Raw genomic sequence first — 18,965 nt, 5'->3', positions numbered from 1 at the left:
GTAATAGTAGTGACTAGGTAGCACAATGGATAAAACACTGGACTTGGAGTCATGAAGATGTGAGTTCAAATCTGAAGTTAGACCCTTAGACACTTACTAAGTTAGACACTTAGTAGCTTCATGAACCCATGCAAGTCACTTAGTCGCTCACTTCTCCACATATCCAATCTTTTGTCAAAACCTGGATGTTTCACCCTTGAAACTTCTCTCAAATATACCCTTTCTTTCTCTCTCCCATAATGCCATCCTGGATTATTGCAATAATCTGCTGGTGGATCTTGCTGCCTCAAGTCACTTCTCACTCCAATCTATCCTCCATTCATCCATTAGAGTGATTTTTTTCAGAGTTTAGGTATCACTATGTCACTCCCTACTTCCCTTACTCAATAAATTCTAGTAACTCCCTATTAATACAATACAAAATGCTCTTTTTGGCATTTCAAGTCTTTATTAAATCTATCTTCCTCCTATCTTTCAATCTTATATTTTAATGCTTGTAATACACTCTTTGGTCCAGTGAAAGTGGCTTCTTGCTGTTACACGAACAAAACTTTCCATCTCTTAGCTCTGGGAATTTTCTCTGGCTGATTCCCATGGCTGTAATCTCTCCCTCCTTATTGTTACTGATACCTTCCCTGGCTTTCTTTGAATGACAACTAAAATATATTATCTGAAGGCTTTCGTAATCCCTCTTAATTTGAGTGCTTTCTCCCTGTTAATTACTTCCTATTTATCCTGTGTATAGTTTGGACATATTTGTTGTTTCCATCCATTAGTTTGTCACTTCCTTGAGGCTAGGAACTTTCTTTTGCCTCTTTTTGTATCCCTGGTACTTAAAACAGTGCCCAGCCCAAAGTAAGAAAACACTACAGGCTTATCAACTGTTTAAAGACCTTCCTCCCACTTAAATTTTTTTAAAATTTATTTATTATCTAGTTCAGTATGGTTCATTTGTTCTTCCTCATTCTATTGAATGACTAACCCACTCCTTTTCTTTTAATACATGTCCTTGATTGTATCTATATAGCGCTAATAGCACCTACTTAGATGCCCCTTTATGTGTGTTTGTATTTCTAATATTTATAATATGAAATACAAATCAAGATGATAACCATCACCATAATACTAATGATTGAAGCAATGATGTCCTAAAGTAGGATGATGGCAATGAGGATGTAAATGAGGATACAGATATGAGACATGCCTTGTTCTTATGCCATTCATGGTTTTTTTTAACTCAATGATCTGGATGAAAACTGCAAGGAGCAATGAATACTTTGGATGACATAGCCCAGAAATATTTCTAAAGTCAGGAGGAGGAATTCTTTAAGATAAAACTTCACAAGAGTCTTATACTTGAGATAAGAAAAAAACAAAGGAATCAAAGGATGGAGATAGGTTGGGGTATCAGTGGTTCTTGTGGAAAATCATAATGGCTCATAGACTACAAGCTAACTTGTTGATCATAAGTGAGTTAACATAGTAATCACAAAAGTTAATATGATCCTAAGTAGCATTCAAAGAGACAGTGCTTAGAACAAGGGAGTTGAAATTGCTGCTACATTCTACTTTGGTTAGATTATATTTAGACCAAGGTATTGAGTTCCAGACATGGAACTCAATGTTTATCAATCTGGAATACAACCATTGGCGAATGAAGAGGATAGTAAGGGAATTGTAAAACATATATTAAAGGAACATAGTTTGTATAGTTTGGAAAAGACAATTTAGATAAAGAGGTCTCTTTTATTTTAGTTTCTTGTTATGTTGTCACACAGAAGGAGGATTCAATTTTTTATTCTTGACTTCAGAGGGTCAAGACATTAATGAATATAAGTAGAGAAATGGATTTTAGTTTGATGAAAGAACAACTTTCCCCAAAATTACAATTGTCCAAAAGTGGACACTTCCTTTTGACGCAGGTTTTTACCTTTCAATAGAACCAAATACTATATGACAATTTTCTGGCAATTTTGAAGAGATTCTTTGTTAGATATAGTTTGGACAGGATGTTCTCTGAGGTCCCTTCTATTTTTGAGATTCAGTGTGTGTGCAACAGGAGGAAGAGAAGGTGTGTGTGTGTGTGTGTGTGTGTGTGTGTGTGTGTATGTGTGTGTGTATATGTGTGTGTGTTTGTATATATGTGAGAGACAGAGAGATAGAAACAGATAGAGACAGATAGAGATGGAGACAGAGAAAGACAAAGACAGAGACATACAGAAAGACACACATGCAGATGACCAAGAGAGACAGAGAAGAAGAGAGAGAAACATAGAGAGACATTCTTTTTTTTAATAAAATGCAGGGTTGATATCTCAAAGGTTATTTTTCGTTTTTGTCTTTGTTTTTTCATTGTCACAGCACAATACCTGCCATATAGCAAGTACTTAATGAATATGCTATTAATTGATAATTTAAGAAAGGAGAGAGTATAGTAACTGGGATGGATCAGAATAGTTCTCAGATAATTAACTGTTCAGTCTTGAGTGGGGGAAACCTCTTCAGGGTACTAAGAGGTAGATGTAAAAAGGGAAACATTTAAGTATGGGGAGAAAGGTGGCTAGGCTTTGTAAAAGGCTTAGAGATGAAAGAAGAATTGTTGAATTCAGATGACAATTAGAGTAATGTAGCTGGAAAGTAGAGTAGCAAAGAGTCAGTCCAGGAAAATACATTAGAGCTAGGGTGTGAAAGGTTTAAGTACCAAATAGGAGAATTTGTACCATATTTTAGAAGTAATAGGTAGCTACTACTTATTTTTCAGCACGTCAGAGGGATATTTTAGAATGATTATTTTGGCAGATTATGGAGTACAAATTGGAGAGGAGACAGAATGGAACAAGGGAGACTATTAAAGGAGACAAAGAGGCTAAAGAATGCTGTGAGGAAAAAAAAAAAGAAATATTCAGTAAATGATGGTATGGAGAGAGAAATCAACAAAATTTAGTAATTAATTGAATGTGGGAAGCTAAGTATAGTTTTTCAAAACTTTGTAGTTATAAAATTTGGTAACTGGAAAAATGGTGATGCCTTAATAATCAAATTAGGAGAAGGCACATTTTTAAGGGGAAAAAATGAGTTCCATTTGTGAATACTGAGTTTAAGATGCTGATCAGGTATCCAGGTAAACTGCTTAAGCAGATAATAGGCAGTTTGTGACTGGATAAAAGAAATGAATATATTGATTTAGGCATCATCTTCCCCCCCCTCCTGCCCCACCCAGGTTATAATTGAACTAAGGTTTGAAGAGAATGGTGACATTATTAACATACAAAAAGAATTCAGAAGGAAGAGATTTTTGGAAAATTTTTAGTAGGTCCTTAAGAAAATATACTTTAAGCCTTGCCAAACATAGAATCATGGATTTAAATCTGAAAAGAATCCCACAAGCTATCTACTCCAGCCCCTTCATTTGTAGAAGAGGACACTGAATCCTAAGAATGTTAAGTGATTTGACTACGTTCACATGGGTAATGTGTGGTAGAATAAGGATTTGAATCCTTGTCTTCTAACTCCAAAATGTAGCATCCTTTCCAATGTATCATGTGGTCTTCTCAACTAATGGACATGGCTATAGACTTCTAATGTGATCATAATGGTTTTTTTTTCCTGTCTTAAAAGGTTTCTTAGAACATACTTTGTCATGCATGGTATTAAAAAAGGAAATGATACTGATAGCAGGCTTTCTTAAAAATGAGATTATTTTTATTCGATGCTTTTGATTTCTAGATCATAAGTTGCTCTGTTTACTGATCTGTTTTAGGTGAACAAGTAGTGACTATGACATGCCAATTTTGGTGCAGGAAGAGGACACAAAGAAGAAATTCCCAATAATGGAGAGTAGCAAAGGGCAGATCCAGAATATATCTATATCTATAAACAGAATATATCTATATCTACATCTATTCTCAAAAGAGATACTGTAAGATAAGGTACCAGTTCTGACTATGCAAAGAAGCTGCCTTTTCATGAATTGGAGAGTTAGTTATCAGAAAATTATTGGACTCCCAAAAACATTCCCCAAAAAGGCATACATGCCTAAATCATTTCACTGTGCTGATTATGAGTTAATCACCCAAATCATTAACATCCTCTTTCTCTTCCTCCTCAGTATTGTCTTCCTCCTTTCCCTCCTTATAATCAGTAATTTTGTCCTTTTCAATGAGGTAAGGATAGAAGTGGTCTTTCAATGAGTCATTTTCTGATTATAATTCAGTTATTATGATCCTTACCTGAATTGAAAGTTGCTTAAATTATGTCTCAAATATTCATATGTAAAATGACTCTCTTTTACCTTGAGCTTATTTAACATACATAATAGAGAATCCAAATATGAATTCAGATCTTCCCAATCCCAAATCCAATATTTTTTCTTATTGTATTATACTTTAAAATTATGAGATAGAGTAGTATGAGGAAATGAAAACATCCCTCTGAATGGCATGGATCTCTATATCATCTTATAAGATTGACTACAAGTTAATACTAATCACTCACATCATTAATATGCACTGAATTGCTTGTCTTGCTCTTTCAAAAACACTGCAGGCTTCTTTGAGAGCCAGCATAGTAGTTGCTGATTTCCAGGATATTCACAGTATGGTGACAAAAGGAACTCCAAATGGTCACTTCATTCATGACCCTGACACAACAGAGGATGGCATCCATTGATTCAGTCATCACAGATACCACTTTGGATTTTTGTAGCGTGTCAGTTTTATGAACCTCCTAGATGTGTTTCCCTCTCCCCATCTCTATCCCACACTAATTACAACAGTCAATTATTGAACATCAATCAGTTTGACACCTTGTTGGATCAGACTTGATTGTTACTAAGTCAGCAAAAATAACCTGCCGTTCTTGTTTTTAGGTGTCTTAATGAACAGATTGTATTGACTGTTGAGTGAGACAGTTTCTCAGTGATTGAATTGCAAGAGGTCAGTTAAGCTCTTTATAATACTCTGCTCTTTGCCTAATAGGATGTGGTGGCTTTGACCTTTTGGGTCATCAGTATAAGATACTTTAAAGCCTGTGTTTTTGGTACCTTTCTGAGTCAAATGGTTGAAAGAAAGGCTTACCATGAACATTATTAATCAGTAGGAAGGAAATACCAAGGAAACATATAGTTTCCTCTTTTTTGGAGACTTGTAAAAATAAGAAAAATTATCAAAATTTTAGACATAAATAGGACCATTAGGTGTCAGCTAGTTTCCAGTTTCTTAAACTGTGAATTATAACACTATATGGGGCTCACAATTGAATTTTGGTGTCATGAAGTTGTGATTTATTATCAGTAAATGTTTGGTTTGTATACCTATTTTATATACCTATATATCTGCAATCATGCAAAATTTTTAAAAAGTTAAAAAAAATAAATAAAAATTTAAAAAGCCCTGAGCTAGTTTATTATATCCTTTCACTGAAAGAATACTGAGGGCCAGCTAGCTTTTTTAACCAGTTCATGGTCACAGAGTTAGTAATAGAACCAGAACTAGGATCTAGGTATCCTTTTTTTTTTTTTTAAATTAAAGCTTTTTTCAAAACATGTGCATAGATAATTTTCAACATTCATCCTTGCAAAACCTTGTGCTCCAAATTTTTTTCTCACTCCCTTCCCCCAGCCCTCCCCTAGATAGCAAGCAATCCAATGTATGTGAAACATATGCAATTATCCTATATATATATTTCCACAGTTTTCATGCTGCATAAGAAAAAATATATCAAAAAGGAAAAAAATGAAAAAAAATGTAAGCAAACCACAACAAAAAGAGTGAAAATATTATGCTGCAATCCACACTCAGTTCCCATAGTCCTCACTTTAGATGAAGACGGCTCAATTCATCACAAGATCATTGGAAATGGCCTGAATCATTTCATTGTTGAATAGAGCCACGTCCATCAAAATTGATCATCGTGTAATTTTACTGTTGCTGTGTGCAATGATTTCCTGGTTCTGCTCACTTCACTCAGCCTCAGTTTATGTATGTATCTCCAGGCTTCTCTGAAATCATACTACTGATCATTTCTTACAGAACAATAATATTCCGTAACATTTATATACCATAACTTATTCTGGCATTCTCTAACTGATGGTCACCCACTCAGTTTTCAGTTGCTTGCCATTATAAAAAGGGCTGCCACAAACATTTTGCACATGTGGGTTCCTTTCCTTCCTTTATGATCTCTTTGGGATATAAGCCCAGTAGTAACACTGCTGGATCAAAGGATATGCATAGTTTGATAGCCTTTTAGGCATAGTTCCAAATTGATCTCCAAAATGTTTGAATCAATTCACAGCTCCATCAACAATGTATTAATAGGAACTACCTTTAGGCTTAATTTTTTTTTCTTTTCAATTGCTAACTACTAACTTTTTAAATTAAACAAAACAAAACAAAGAAGAACTCTCCTTGCTAGAAATCTTCAGATAAACAATGGAAGATGATGAGCAAGATATGTTATGGAGGGTTTTTTGTTCAATGTTTCCAAAAACTAACTGTCTAGTCCATAAACAAGGCAGACTCCTTGAATGGGTAAGTAATAACAGCTGATCTTGCAGTATCTCTCATGAACGAAACTAGAAAAGAAGCAAGTCCCTAAAAATGATATTTTCCTTCCTTTCTCCTTCCCTCCCTCCTTTCTTTCTTTTCTCTCTCTTTCTTTCTTTCACTTTCTCTTTATCTCTTTCTCTCTCTCTCTTTCTTTTTTTCTTTTTGCTTTCTTCCTTTATCTCTCTTTCTCTTTCTCTGTCTCTTTGTCTCTTTCTTTCTTTCTCTTTGTCTCTCTCTTCCTTCCTTCCTTCCTTCCTTCCTTCCTTCCTTCCTTCCTTCCTTCCTTCCTTCCTTTCTTTCCTAATACACATTGCTTTATGAATCAGACCAAAAGGCAAAAATCATGGGGGAGATTAAAAAAACGGAAAAAAGAAGTGAACATAGAAAGTGTTGATTTACATTCAATTTCCATAGTTCTTTTTCTGGATGCAGATGGCATTTTCTAAACACAGTCTATTGGAATTGCCTTGGATCACTGAGAAGAAACAAGTCTTTCATAATTCATTATTGCCCATCCTTGCTGTTATTTTGTACAATGTATTCCTGGTTCTGCTTGTTTCACTCAGCATCAATTTATGTAAATCTTCCCAAGCCTTTTTTTATAGAACAATAATTAATATTCCATTACTTTCATTACCAACTTGTTTAGCCATTTCCCAGTTGACAGGCATCTACTTATTTTTCAATTCTTTGTTAGCATAAAAAGCTGCTACAAACAGTTTTGCACATGTGGGTCATTTTTCCTTTTTTTATGATTTCCTTGGGATACAGACCCAGTAATAGCACTGCTAGGTCAAAAAATATGTCCAGTTTATAGCCCTTTAGGTATAATTCCAAATTGCTGTCTAGAATGGTTAGATCATCAACAACTCCACCAACAATGCATTGGTGTCCCAGTTTTCCTATATGCCTTCCACCTTTTCCTGTCATCTTAGCCAATCTGAGAGGTATAAGGTATTGCCGCAGAGTTGTTTTAATTAGCATTTCTTTAATCAGTAGTGATTTGGAGCATTTTTTCATTAGACCATAGATGGCTTTAATTTCATTATCTGAAAATTGTCTGTTCTTATCCTTTTACCATTTATCAATTGAAGAATGGCTTGTATTCTTATAAATTTGACAGAGTTCTTTATATATTTTAGAAATGAGTCATATCAGCATCATTGGCTGTAAAATTTTCCCCCAGATTTATATTTCCCTTTTAATCTTGTTGCTATTGGTTTTATTTGTGCAGAAACTTTAATTTAATATAGTCAAACTTGTCCATTTTGCCTTTCATAATGTTCTCTAGTTCATCTTTGGTCATAAATTCCTCCCTTTTTCCAAAGATCTGATAGGTAAATTATCCCTTGCTCTCCTAATTTGCTTATGGTATCCTGTATGCCCAAATCATGTATCCATTTTGACCTTTTTTTCAGAATGGGGTGTGAAATGTAGGTTTATGCTGAATTTCTGACATATTATTTTCCATTTTTACTAGCAGTTTTTGACAAATACTGAGTTCTTATTCAAGAAACTGGAGTTTGGGGGTTTATCAAATGTTAGATTACTATAGGTCTTGATTATTGTGTCATGTGTATTTAATCTATCCCACTGATCTCCTTATCCAGTACCAAATGATTTTGATAATTGCTGTATTATAATATAGTTTTAGCTTTATTCTGCTAAGCTACCATCCTATGTATTTTTTTTTCTATTAATTCTCTTGATATTCTTGATCTTTTGTTCTTCCAGATGAATTGGTCTATAAAAAAATTTATATTTTGTTTGATCTGTTTGGTTGTTTGATTGGTATGGCACTGAAAAAGAAGACCAAATTAAGCAAAATTATCAATTTTATTATATTAGCTTGGCTTTCCCATGAGCAATTGCTATTTTTCCAATTGTTTGGATATGACTTTATTTGCATGAGAGTTGTTTTGCAATTGTGTTCATATAGTTTCTGGATTTCTCTGGACAGATAGACAACTAAATATTTGGTTTTGTCTACACTAAGATTTTTTCTACTCTTAATATTTTGTGTTTGTGCTGCTCTTGAGGAAATCTGTCTTGGACTAATAATTTCAGAACTGGTAATATTTTCCCCCCATCTACTATCTTTTATTCCATTTTGAATATCCCAGGCAGGTAGGGACACAATATTACAGGAATATCATGTCTTATAATACTAATGTAGTAAGGAGGAGGATTAATCAAATAAATTACTCTCATTGACTTGATAAAATTATGCCATATTTTGAGTTTTCTATTTGTATTTTGTAAGAATATTGGCCTAAGAAAAAACAATTTTCAATGAAAAGAATCCAAAAACTCTGCTAAGAATTGTCAGAAAAAATAGACTTGGCATAGAACATGATTTATTTTGGTTCTTTTCTGCCTATTGATAGAAATGATCAAATGAGAGAGGTTGCGCCTTTTAAAATGAGGAAACTGACTGATGAATTGGTCAAGAAGACAATTAGTTCTGAGTTGTGATTACAAAAATCTCAGCTACTGTGGACCCCCTTATCTCTTGAAGTCTTCCATCATATGTAGAGCAGCAATGTAGAGTGAGAGTATATGAATAGAAGAATATGGCTCCACAGGAAACATATGTTTGCACATAATCTGAAAGGAGATTTTAATGCCTCCAGGATTCTTACATTCTTTATTAATGGAAGTCATTGAGAGAAAAAAAAAAAAAAAAAAAAGCTTGATGCCTGGAGTCAAGATCTTCCTGATCAGAATTTGGAAGTCCTTAGCACTTAATGTATGAAGGAAAAGAACTATAGAAACTTCCTCTAGCCCAGAAGTAGTGCTTATAGTTCTTTTTGAAAGACTCTACCAGTAATTTCATCAATGATTTGAGCTGAGCCAAAAACTGGAGTTCGAAAGACTATAATCAACAATTTGAGTAATGTGTCTTGCAAAGAGCAAGTCCTGTTAATTTAGTGGAGAAATTATTTTAGCAGAAAGGAAACAAAGTGAGTAGTACATCACAAGAGCAATTGAGAGGTTTATCATAATTGTAAAATGTCTATCAATAGATATATACCTTGGCCACTTGTGACTCTTGGTGTGTGAACTCTATATAAATACATTCTCACTATTGATACTGAATGCATATATAGAAAAGTATGGCTCATATTTCTTTTTTTTCCCAATGCATTTCAACAAATGCCTTTTTTTTGTATCTTCTGGTTGACTTATGAAGGTAAACAAATTTGTGGGAACTCATTTTATTTTATAGCTGTGATACTAAAGTATACCTGTAACATAAGGGCCCAGGATGTGAGTATAAGTTAAAAGATGTCCTAGGGCATGAAACTAAATGATAATGAAAGAAAATTAAGTATAGGAATTTATAATAAGAACCAAAACCTAAATGAAGTAGAAACAGGGGAGTTATGAAAGAGACTACAGAAGGGGAGTTAGTAAAGAAATTTTAAATCTAACAATTTTCAGGTTTAAAAACCCAAATTTCTGGTGTGCAGAAAAGGTTCCTTATTGAAAAATCTTCTGTTTAGAAAGATAAACTCCTGTTAGAAATGATGTTATGCTCCAGTAAGAAGGGGTACTTTTCTTGGAGGGAAGAGTATGCTCCAAAGTAACCTTCTAAGAGTAGGGTTCTTACACTATAATTTTGCATGGCCTCCTTGGAGGTGACCAAATTGTATGTCAGTGGTTAGGGAAAATATTATTTTAAGGTTTATTAGGGAAAACAAAACTGATGATGGACAAAATATTATTTGAGGGATATTCATATCAGGGAAAAATATTAGTACACTTATATTTGTGTTGTTAAAGCTCCATTATATTGGTGGGTGGCTGGATAGGATGAGGCATTATCTAGATTCCTATGTTTGATGGTCTGAATTCAGGATAAATATACTCATCTTCCAATCACAGAGTGAAAAGTTGTTAGATAATGAGAAACATGGAACAGCTTTGTGGATAATATCTGGAGATTCTCTGGCACATAAATAGCATTTTTTGAGACAGAAAATACAATTCCACCTATCCTGATCATTTTGAGCTAATGCTTGGAAGCTATCATTATGTTTAATGATTCAATCAGATCCTATCCAACAAACATATTTAGTTTGTGCAAGGACTGTGTGCAAGGACAACTACTATGTATATAGCATCTACACTGTATATTCACAAAGATAAAGATAACAGTCTTTATCCTCAAGAAGCCTATAGGCTAAATAACGGTTTGGTCATGTATATTTATTGTGTATCTAATTTATATTTTAATGTACTTAACATCTACTGGTCATCCTGCCATCTGGGGGGTGGGGGGGGGGGTAAGAGGTGAAAAATTGGAACAAGAGGTTTGGCAATTGTTAATGCTGTAAAGTTACCCATGCATATATCCTGTAAATAAAAGGCTATTAAATAAAAAAAAAGAAAAGAAAAGAAAAGAAAGAAAGTAATGTTGTAAAAGAAAACAAAACGATCTAAGAAAAAATAAAGTAAAGAAAAAGTAAAAAAAAAAAAAAAAAAAGAAGAAGAAGCCTATAGGCTGCTGTGGAGGACAATATACAGATGAATATTGTACAAGGTCTAGTGTCACAAAAACTAAAAGAGATTTAAAAATTTTTTAATATTTTAAATATAAAAAAATAAAACTTTAGAAAAGGGCAATTGTAGATAAAACATGCTGGGCTCCAGGAAAGATTCCATGAGGTAGTAACAGCCATGTTGATCCTTGAAAGAAAAGCAGGATTCTGAAGATCAAAAATAAAAAGGAAGCATATTTTCAAGAACAAGGAATGACAATCTATGAGAATTTAACATATGAAGGAGGAAGAAGTCATTAAAAATTTGGAGAATATCCAAAGGAACAGTTAAACATTGTTTAGGGGGTAGCTAGATAGTGCAGTAGATAGAGCACCAACCCTGGAGTCAGGAAGACTTGAATTCAAGTCTGATCTCAAGCACTGTACCTTTACTAACTGTATGATCTTGGTTAATTCAATTAATCCCAATTGCCCACACCCACCCCACAAAAGTTGTTGTTTAGTTCTAAAAAAAAAAACCCAAAACAAAAACCTGATCATTTTTAGTGTCCATACAATAGAAATAGCAAGTCACTTCAGTATTTTTGGCAAGACCCCAAATGGGATGCTAAGGAGTCGATATAACTGAAATAATTGAACAACGCTTTTCCTTGTATTCAGGTGGATCAATGTACATAGACATATTCATAAAGAGAAAAGAGATAGTGAGTCACAGTGCAAAGTGCTCTTAGACTTCGGAAGATTTATGTTCAAGTTCTACCTCTTTGCATATTTGCTATGGGATTCTGGGCAAGTCACTTAGATTCTCAAGGAAACTTTCTAAGTATATAAATTGTAGCAGAATTGCTAATCTATATTGATAGAAAGATTTTCATTTCCAGAAGTCACCTTCAGCAATAAAATCACCTCTATGAGCTCAATTTTAAAAATTAAGTATTGAAAAGCTCCAGTTTTCCCAGTATTACACTGAATCTTTCTAGGATCAGGACTTCACTTCCTTCCTTATCCAAAGTGTCAGGATACTAGAAAGAATCACTGTCATCAGTATTTCTGGAGATATATCCACTGTTATCACAGTGACACCTGTCAGGAACATTAAATCTACTACTTCAAAAGGTCTAATTTCATGGTAGAACTACAATTCTTATTTCTTGTCAAGCTGACAAGATGGAACTGGTCGACTAACCTAGAAAGGGGATTGGGGAGAAAGACAGCAGTAGGGAAGGATAGGATGCAATAATCCTAGAGAAATAAGTGAGAATGAAGAGTCAAGCAATTTTTATTTTAAAGTCATGATTTTTAAGATTTCTTTCTAATTACCTAAGACATTGACAGTGGTAGAAGTACATGCTTATCTTTGGTAAGCAGAATCTTACATATTCCATTTTGTAGATCTTGATATCTTTAAGAAAGTGACAGAAATGTAAATTATTCTCCTCTGAGCTTCATCTTTCCCTTCAGTAGGTTTTACACTTTCCATTTTAAAGGTTTCTTACATTAAATATAGTCTCTTTGGAAATGTGGGACATGCACAAAAGAGACTAATGAGAAAGGAGATTTTTCAAACAGCTGAAAATAGATGGAACTTATTGGACCATATCCACAGGCAGGGATGGAAAAGAGAAGACATTTATCAAGGACCCCAGAAGTACTTATCATTATGGTAAGCTACCATTTATTTTTTCTTTCTCCAACTTTTTTTTATATACCTCACTTATGGAGAGTTAGAGTCTCTTATAACTCTTAGTTATAGTCTTATAAGATAGCCACAAGATACATGTTTTTTGACTTAAATAGTAGATACCAGTTGAAACCCTCCTCTCATCAAACTTTGCTCAAAGCTTAAATCAGCTTCAGTTGCCCTAGTGATAAATGATAAAGGCTTATTAATGAATTACATTTATTTTATTTCCATAGCTTCTGTATCTTTATTTTCTGGGCAAGCTCTATTTCAAGTAAACGTAGAGATTTAGGCTTGGAGGTAAAATGAAATGAGTACTAGTGAACCATAAAATCCATTAAAATGATGATTAATCTCCTTCTTGGTCCATATTGTCAGTTGATCCATGGTTATATGAATGACTCTGTGACTTTACTCTCTCATTCTCTTCCCCTCGGTGCCTACCTTCCTCATTGCTGACTACAAACTATCTGCCACTATACTATTTTCACTGTCTCTTTACTTTCTCTGCTGTTTGCCTCTACTCCCTCTGTGCCTTATTAAAGTGTGATTGAAACCTTTCTCTTTGCTACCATCATTGTCTTTCTCAGCAGGTACAAGGAATTGGGACCGCCCGACCAATTTCATAATTCCATGAATTAAGTGACAATTCATATTTCATTTTACTAACTCAATTGCAGGTACCTCAAAAACAGGGAATGCTAAATGTGTTCTATTTTTGGCCAATTTTCACAGAGTCTACAAGAGTGTTAGGTATATGATAAGTAATTAATAGATCATTGATAATTTTGTAGAGAATAATTTCAGGCAATTGATAAAATTTAAAGTCAGATGGTAAAAAGATTTAGAAGAACAAGAAAAGAGGTAGGATAGACATCAATTTAGGGAGATTGTTTGCAAAGAGTATAGACATGAGGGCAGTAGAGATATAGAATGAGAGTCAGTGGGAATGGATTTTTTTTTAATGGGAAGAAGAGATGGAGGAAGGAATAAAGATAGTGGGTAATAGCCAATTAATAGGGAGACATTGAAAATTATTGAGAGACTGGGATAATAGAAAGGGAAATTAGCTGGTGAAGATCTGAGTTTTGTTAATTTAGGTACATGGAAGTTGGGTGGTATGCATCTCATTCAGGCAGCTTTATTTCTTGGCTTCATTTTAGTGATTTTTTCATTGATATTGTTGAAGTAATTGTTTGCATATTTATACTGGTTCTGTTTATTTCAAATATATATCAGTTAGTGAAAATCATTCTATATTTTTCAATTCCTCATACTTGTCATTATTTATTGTATAACAATAATGTTCTATTACATTTGGATACCATATTTTGTGTTGTTATTCCCTCATCAATGGACAGACACTTTGTTTCCATTATTTCCTAGTATAAAAAACATGCTACCAGAAATATTTAAGTATTTCTTGGACCTTTCCTTCTAGTTTAATTTTTTTTAACTTCTTTGGGGTATATACCTAACAGTGGTATTATTTGGTCAAAGGGAATCTGAAAGTAGTTTTTTCCCCCCCCTTTACATGATTCTATTAAACTAAAATCTGGAATTGCTGGGGATGTAGACACATCTACCAATAGTATATCAGTGTGCTTATATTCCTATAAATCTGTTCATAATCTGTTATTTATTTCCAAAGAATGAGTTGAATCTCAGAATTTGGTAATTTCTATTTTTCCTATTACTATATGAATGTTATATAGCATTTGGAAACATGTTTTCCTATGATTATTTATACTTTGTAGGTCTTCTTTATGAAACTTTTTTTCATATTAATTGAACATTTATCTATTGGAGGAAGAGTGGTTCTTATGGTCCATAATGGTCTTATATTTTTATGTCTATTCCTTATATATTTTAACATTAGACCTTTTTCAGTGATTTATGATGCCAAACAATTTTTCCACCTAAAAAGTTTCTTTTTTTATTCTAACTGAACTGCTTTTGTTTGGTGAAAAAGCATTTTCATTCTATATGAAAGAAAGCATATATTTTTCCTTTAAATGATTATCTATATTGTTTAGAAACTTGGCATTATATATATAATTCTGAACTTAATAAATAAATAAGCATTTCCATAATGTACTAGAATAAAAAGATAATTGTGCAGGAAACTAATGGTTGCCATCTCTAGAAACCTGGTATCCTAGCTCTGGATAAAAACTTTCTATTTGAGACACTTTGTATTAAATCCTAGTGTTTTCCTTTATTAATAAATACCATGTACTCTCATTGGGTTATATCTTCATTCGCTATTTGCCAAAGAAATTGATGATATAGGTAACATATGCAAATTAGCTTTTTCTGGCATGAACTTCCATATTCATCATTTCCACTAGTAGTCTCATTACAAAATGTGTTTGTTTGCAATTTAAGGTTGCCCACTTTTCAACCTCTCATTCTGGGCCTGTTGTGAGCATCACTGAATATTATATAGGTGGTGCTCAGCTTAGGATCTGTGGAAGAGTATGAAGGATACTGCTAGGTCCATAAATTCAAGTGAAATCATTATTTTCTTTTCTGATGCAAAGTATTCCTCTAGAAAATTATCATTTAATCAGTAGTAATGACTCTCATATTTCTGCTGCTCTGCCTGTACTCTTCCTAGTAAAAAGAACAAGTCCTTAGCAATGCAGATAAAAATCTCAACTTCTAAATTGAGCACAAAATGAGGTTTTATACCCATTCATCTAACTGAATAATTTCTTTTCTATTTGTGCAAACAAAACATAAGTTATGCTTAAATTGAGTAGAGCAAGAAATTTTATGAATACCCAAAAATTTAAGCACAGGGTTTGAGAAATAACCTACCATCTCTAAAGTGGCAACATGAATCATCTGCAGTCTAGATTTGGAACTAAAAGGGACTCCAGAGGTCCTGAAGCCATAAAATCATAGCATTCACATATGTAGAGCTGAAAGGTACATTAAATCTAACCATTTTATTTTACAGATTAGATACTCAGGACTTGAAAGAATAGGTATCTTGCTAAAGATCACACAGCTGGTAAATATTTGAGGCAGTATCTGAACCTACTTTTTGTTGTTGTTGTTTTGTGCCTCTTCAGTTATTTCAGGTAGGTCCAATTTTTTGAGACACCGTTTGGAATTTTCTTGACAAAGATTACTGGAGTGGTTTGCCTTCTTTCTCCATCTCATTTTACAGATGAGGAATCCAAAGCAAACAGAGTTAAATAACTTGCTCAAGGACATATAGCTACTGATATCAAATCCACTACCTGATCCACAATGCTATGCTACTGCTTAATCCAGTTGCCTCATTTTACAGATGAGGAAATCAAACTTCTATCATAGATCAAGATATTTGTTAAATGCATGCATACTTAATAATCTGTATAGTCCCAGGGATACAAAGAAAACTAAAATAGTTGCTGCCCTTAAAGAGCTTAACTAGTTTGTCTAAAACAATCCAGATAGGAATTCCCAGAGTTGGAATATGAAATGGGGTCCTTTCAGTTCAGATACAAAGATGTTTTGCATGTGTAATCATTCAAACATAAGATTATATATCTAGAACTAAAAGATAATAATAACTTCATAAAAACCTTTGACCTAATTTATTCCAGGTCTTTAACAGGAACATACTGAAACCAACCTATTCTCCTTAGGAGAGTTGATCCTTAAATTTTCGTTCTGAGCATTTGCACCTTAGAAAGAAATAAATACTATAAATCAAAGTTCAACTTATTTTTGTTTGTTTGTCTAGATTTAAAAAGGGGATGCAAAAAAAATGTTAATAATAAAGATTCAATTTAAAAGTGTGTGAATATACATTTCCCTAGAAAATTAGCTCAAGACACGATTTTCTGTTCTGATCTTCTCTCACACCAATAAAAGATTAAGCCTCTAAACGGGTTTTGGAGTCAAAGAACCCACAAATATTTAGAGTACAACACATTCCCAGAAGAAGATACCTTAGAAGAACTTCAGAACAGGTATGTTTCAAATGGGCAAGGGGACAGTCTGCCGAGCCCAGACCACATGTGATCAAGCAAGGAGTAGCCATCCTTATCTCAGATCAAGCAAAAGCAAAAATTGATCTAATTAAAACAGATAAGGAAGGAAACTATATCTTGCTAAAGGGTAGCATAGACGATGAAGCAATATTAATACTAAACATATATGCACGAAGTGGTATTAGCTTCTAACTTCCTAAAGGAGAAGTTAAGAGAGCTACAAGAAGAAATAGACAGCAAAACTATAATAGTGGGAGATCTCAACCTTGCATTCTCAGAATTAGATAAATCAAACCACAAAACAAATAAGAAAGAAATTAAAGGGGTAAATAGAATATTAGAAAAATTATGTATGTTAGATCTTTGGAGAAAACTGAATGGTGACAGAAAGGAGTATACCTTCTTCTCAGCAGTTCATGGAACCTACACAAAAATTGACCATATATTAGGACATAAAAACCTCAAAATTGAATGCAGGAAGGCAGAAATAGGAAATGCTTTCTTTTCAGATCACAATGCAATAAAAACTACATTCAACAAAAATTTAGGGGTAAATAGACCAAAAAGTAATTGGAAACTAAATAAAGTCATCTTAAAGAATCATTGGGTGAAACGGCAAATCACAAACATAATTAATAACTTCACCCAAGAAAATGACAATTATGAGACATCATACCAAAATGTGTGGGATGCAGCCAGAGCAGTAATAAGGGGAAATTTTATATCCTTAGAGGCTTACATGAATAAAATAGAAAAAGAGAAGATCAGTGAATTGGGCTTGAAACTTAAAAAGCTAGAAAAAGACCAAATTAAACCTCCCCCCCAATCAATTGCTAAACTTGAAATTCTAAAATTAAAAGGAGAAATTAATAATATTGAAAGTAAAAAAAACTATTGAACTAATAAATAAAACTAAGAGTTGGTTTTATGAAAAAAACAATAAAATTGATAAGCCTTTGGTAAATCTGATTAGAAAAAGGAGAGAGGAAAATAAAATTAGTAGTCTTAAAAATGAAAAGAGAGAACTTTCCACCAATGAAGAGGAAATTAAAGAAATAATAAGGGGTTACTTTGCCCAACTTTATGCCAATAAATTTGATAACCTAAGTGAAATGGATGACTACTTCCAAAAATATAGGCTTCACATATTAACAGAGGAGGAAGTAAATTGCTTAAATAGTCCCATTTCAGAAAAAGAAATAGAACAAGCTATTAATCAACTCCCTAAAAAAAATCCCCAGGACCAGATAGATTTACATGTGAATTATACCAAACATTTAAAGAAAAGTTAGCCCCAATGCTATATAAACTATTTGAAAAAATAGGGAATGAAGGAGTCCTACCAAATTCTTTTTATGACACAGACATGGTACTGATACCTAAACCAGGTAGGTTGAAAACAGAGAAAGAAATGAGATGTAATTTCCCTCATTTTACCTCCTTTTCCCTCTTTTTCCACTACAATCCCCTTTGCACCTCTAGTTTTTTTTTTCATATTATCATAATAAAATCAAATTATACCCACAATCTCTAAGTATACCCATGACAGAAATATAGTTCTCAAGAGTGCTTTCCTTTTTACCTTTTTTATGCATATGAGAACTAAATTACATCTCATGAAGAGGCAAAGAAGACCTATTATAATTGAGGTAAAGAAGGGAGGAAGATGAGCATTGGGTGAATCTTACTCTCATCAGATTTGGCTCAAAGAGAGAATATCAGACATGTTTGGTCTCACAGAGAAACTTGCCTCACCTTATAGGGAAGTGGGAAGGGAAAGACTAATAGAAGGGAAAACAGAAGTATTAGGTGAAAGGTGTAAAAAATGGGGAGGGCTCTAAACGGGGTGGATTGCTTGAGGGAGGTGGTCATCAAAAGCAAAATACTGGGGAGGAGGGAAGTGGGAAAGGAAAAATAAAAGCATAACTTAGGGTAAATTAGATGGCAAGGAAATACAGAATTAGTTATTTTAACTGTGAATGTGAATGGAATAAACTCTCCCATAAAATGGAAGTGGATAGCAGACTAAATTAAAAGCCAAAATCCTACAATATGTTGTTCACAAGAAACACATTTAAAGCGTAGTGATAGCTACAGAGCTACAAAGTCCTTGGTCTTTAGGGAGAGAAGTGAAGGAGGCAGGCAAGCTGCCATGAGACTTGCCAAAAATATGTCATGGATTCTGGAGTCTGGAGTCTCCAGACTCTCCCATCCTCGTCCTGCATCCAAGTGACCCTGACCT

The sequence above is a fragment of the Sarcophilus harrisii genome, chromosome 2, assembly GCF_902635505.1.
Source record: "Sarcophilus harrisii chromosome 2, mSarHar1.11, whole genome shotgun sequence".
NCBI lineage: Eukaryota > Metazoa > Chordata > Mammalia > Dasyuromorphia > Dasyuridae > Sarcophilus > Sarcophilus harrisii.
Note: the sequence above shows the minus strand (reverse complement) of the source record.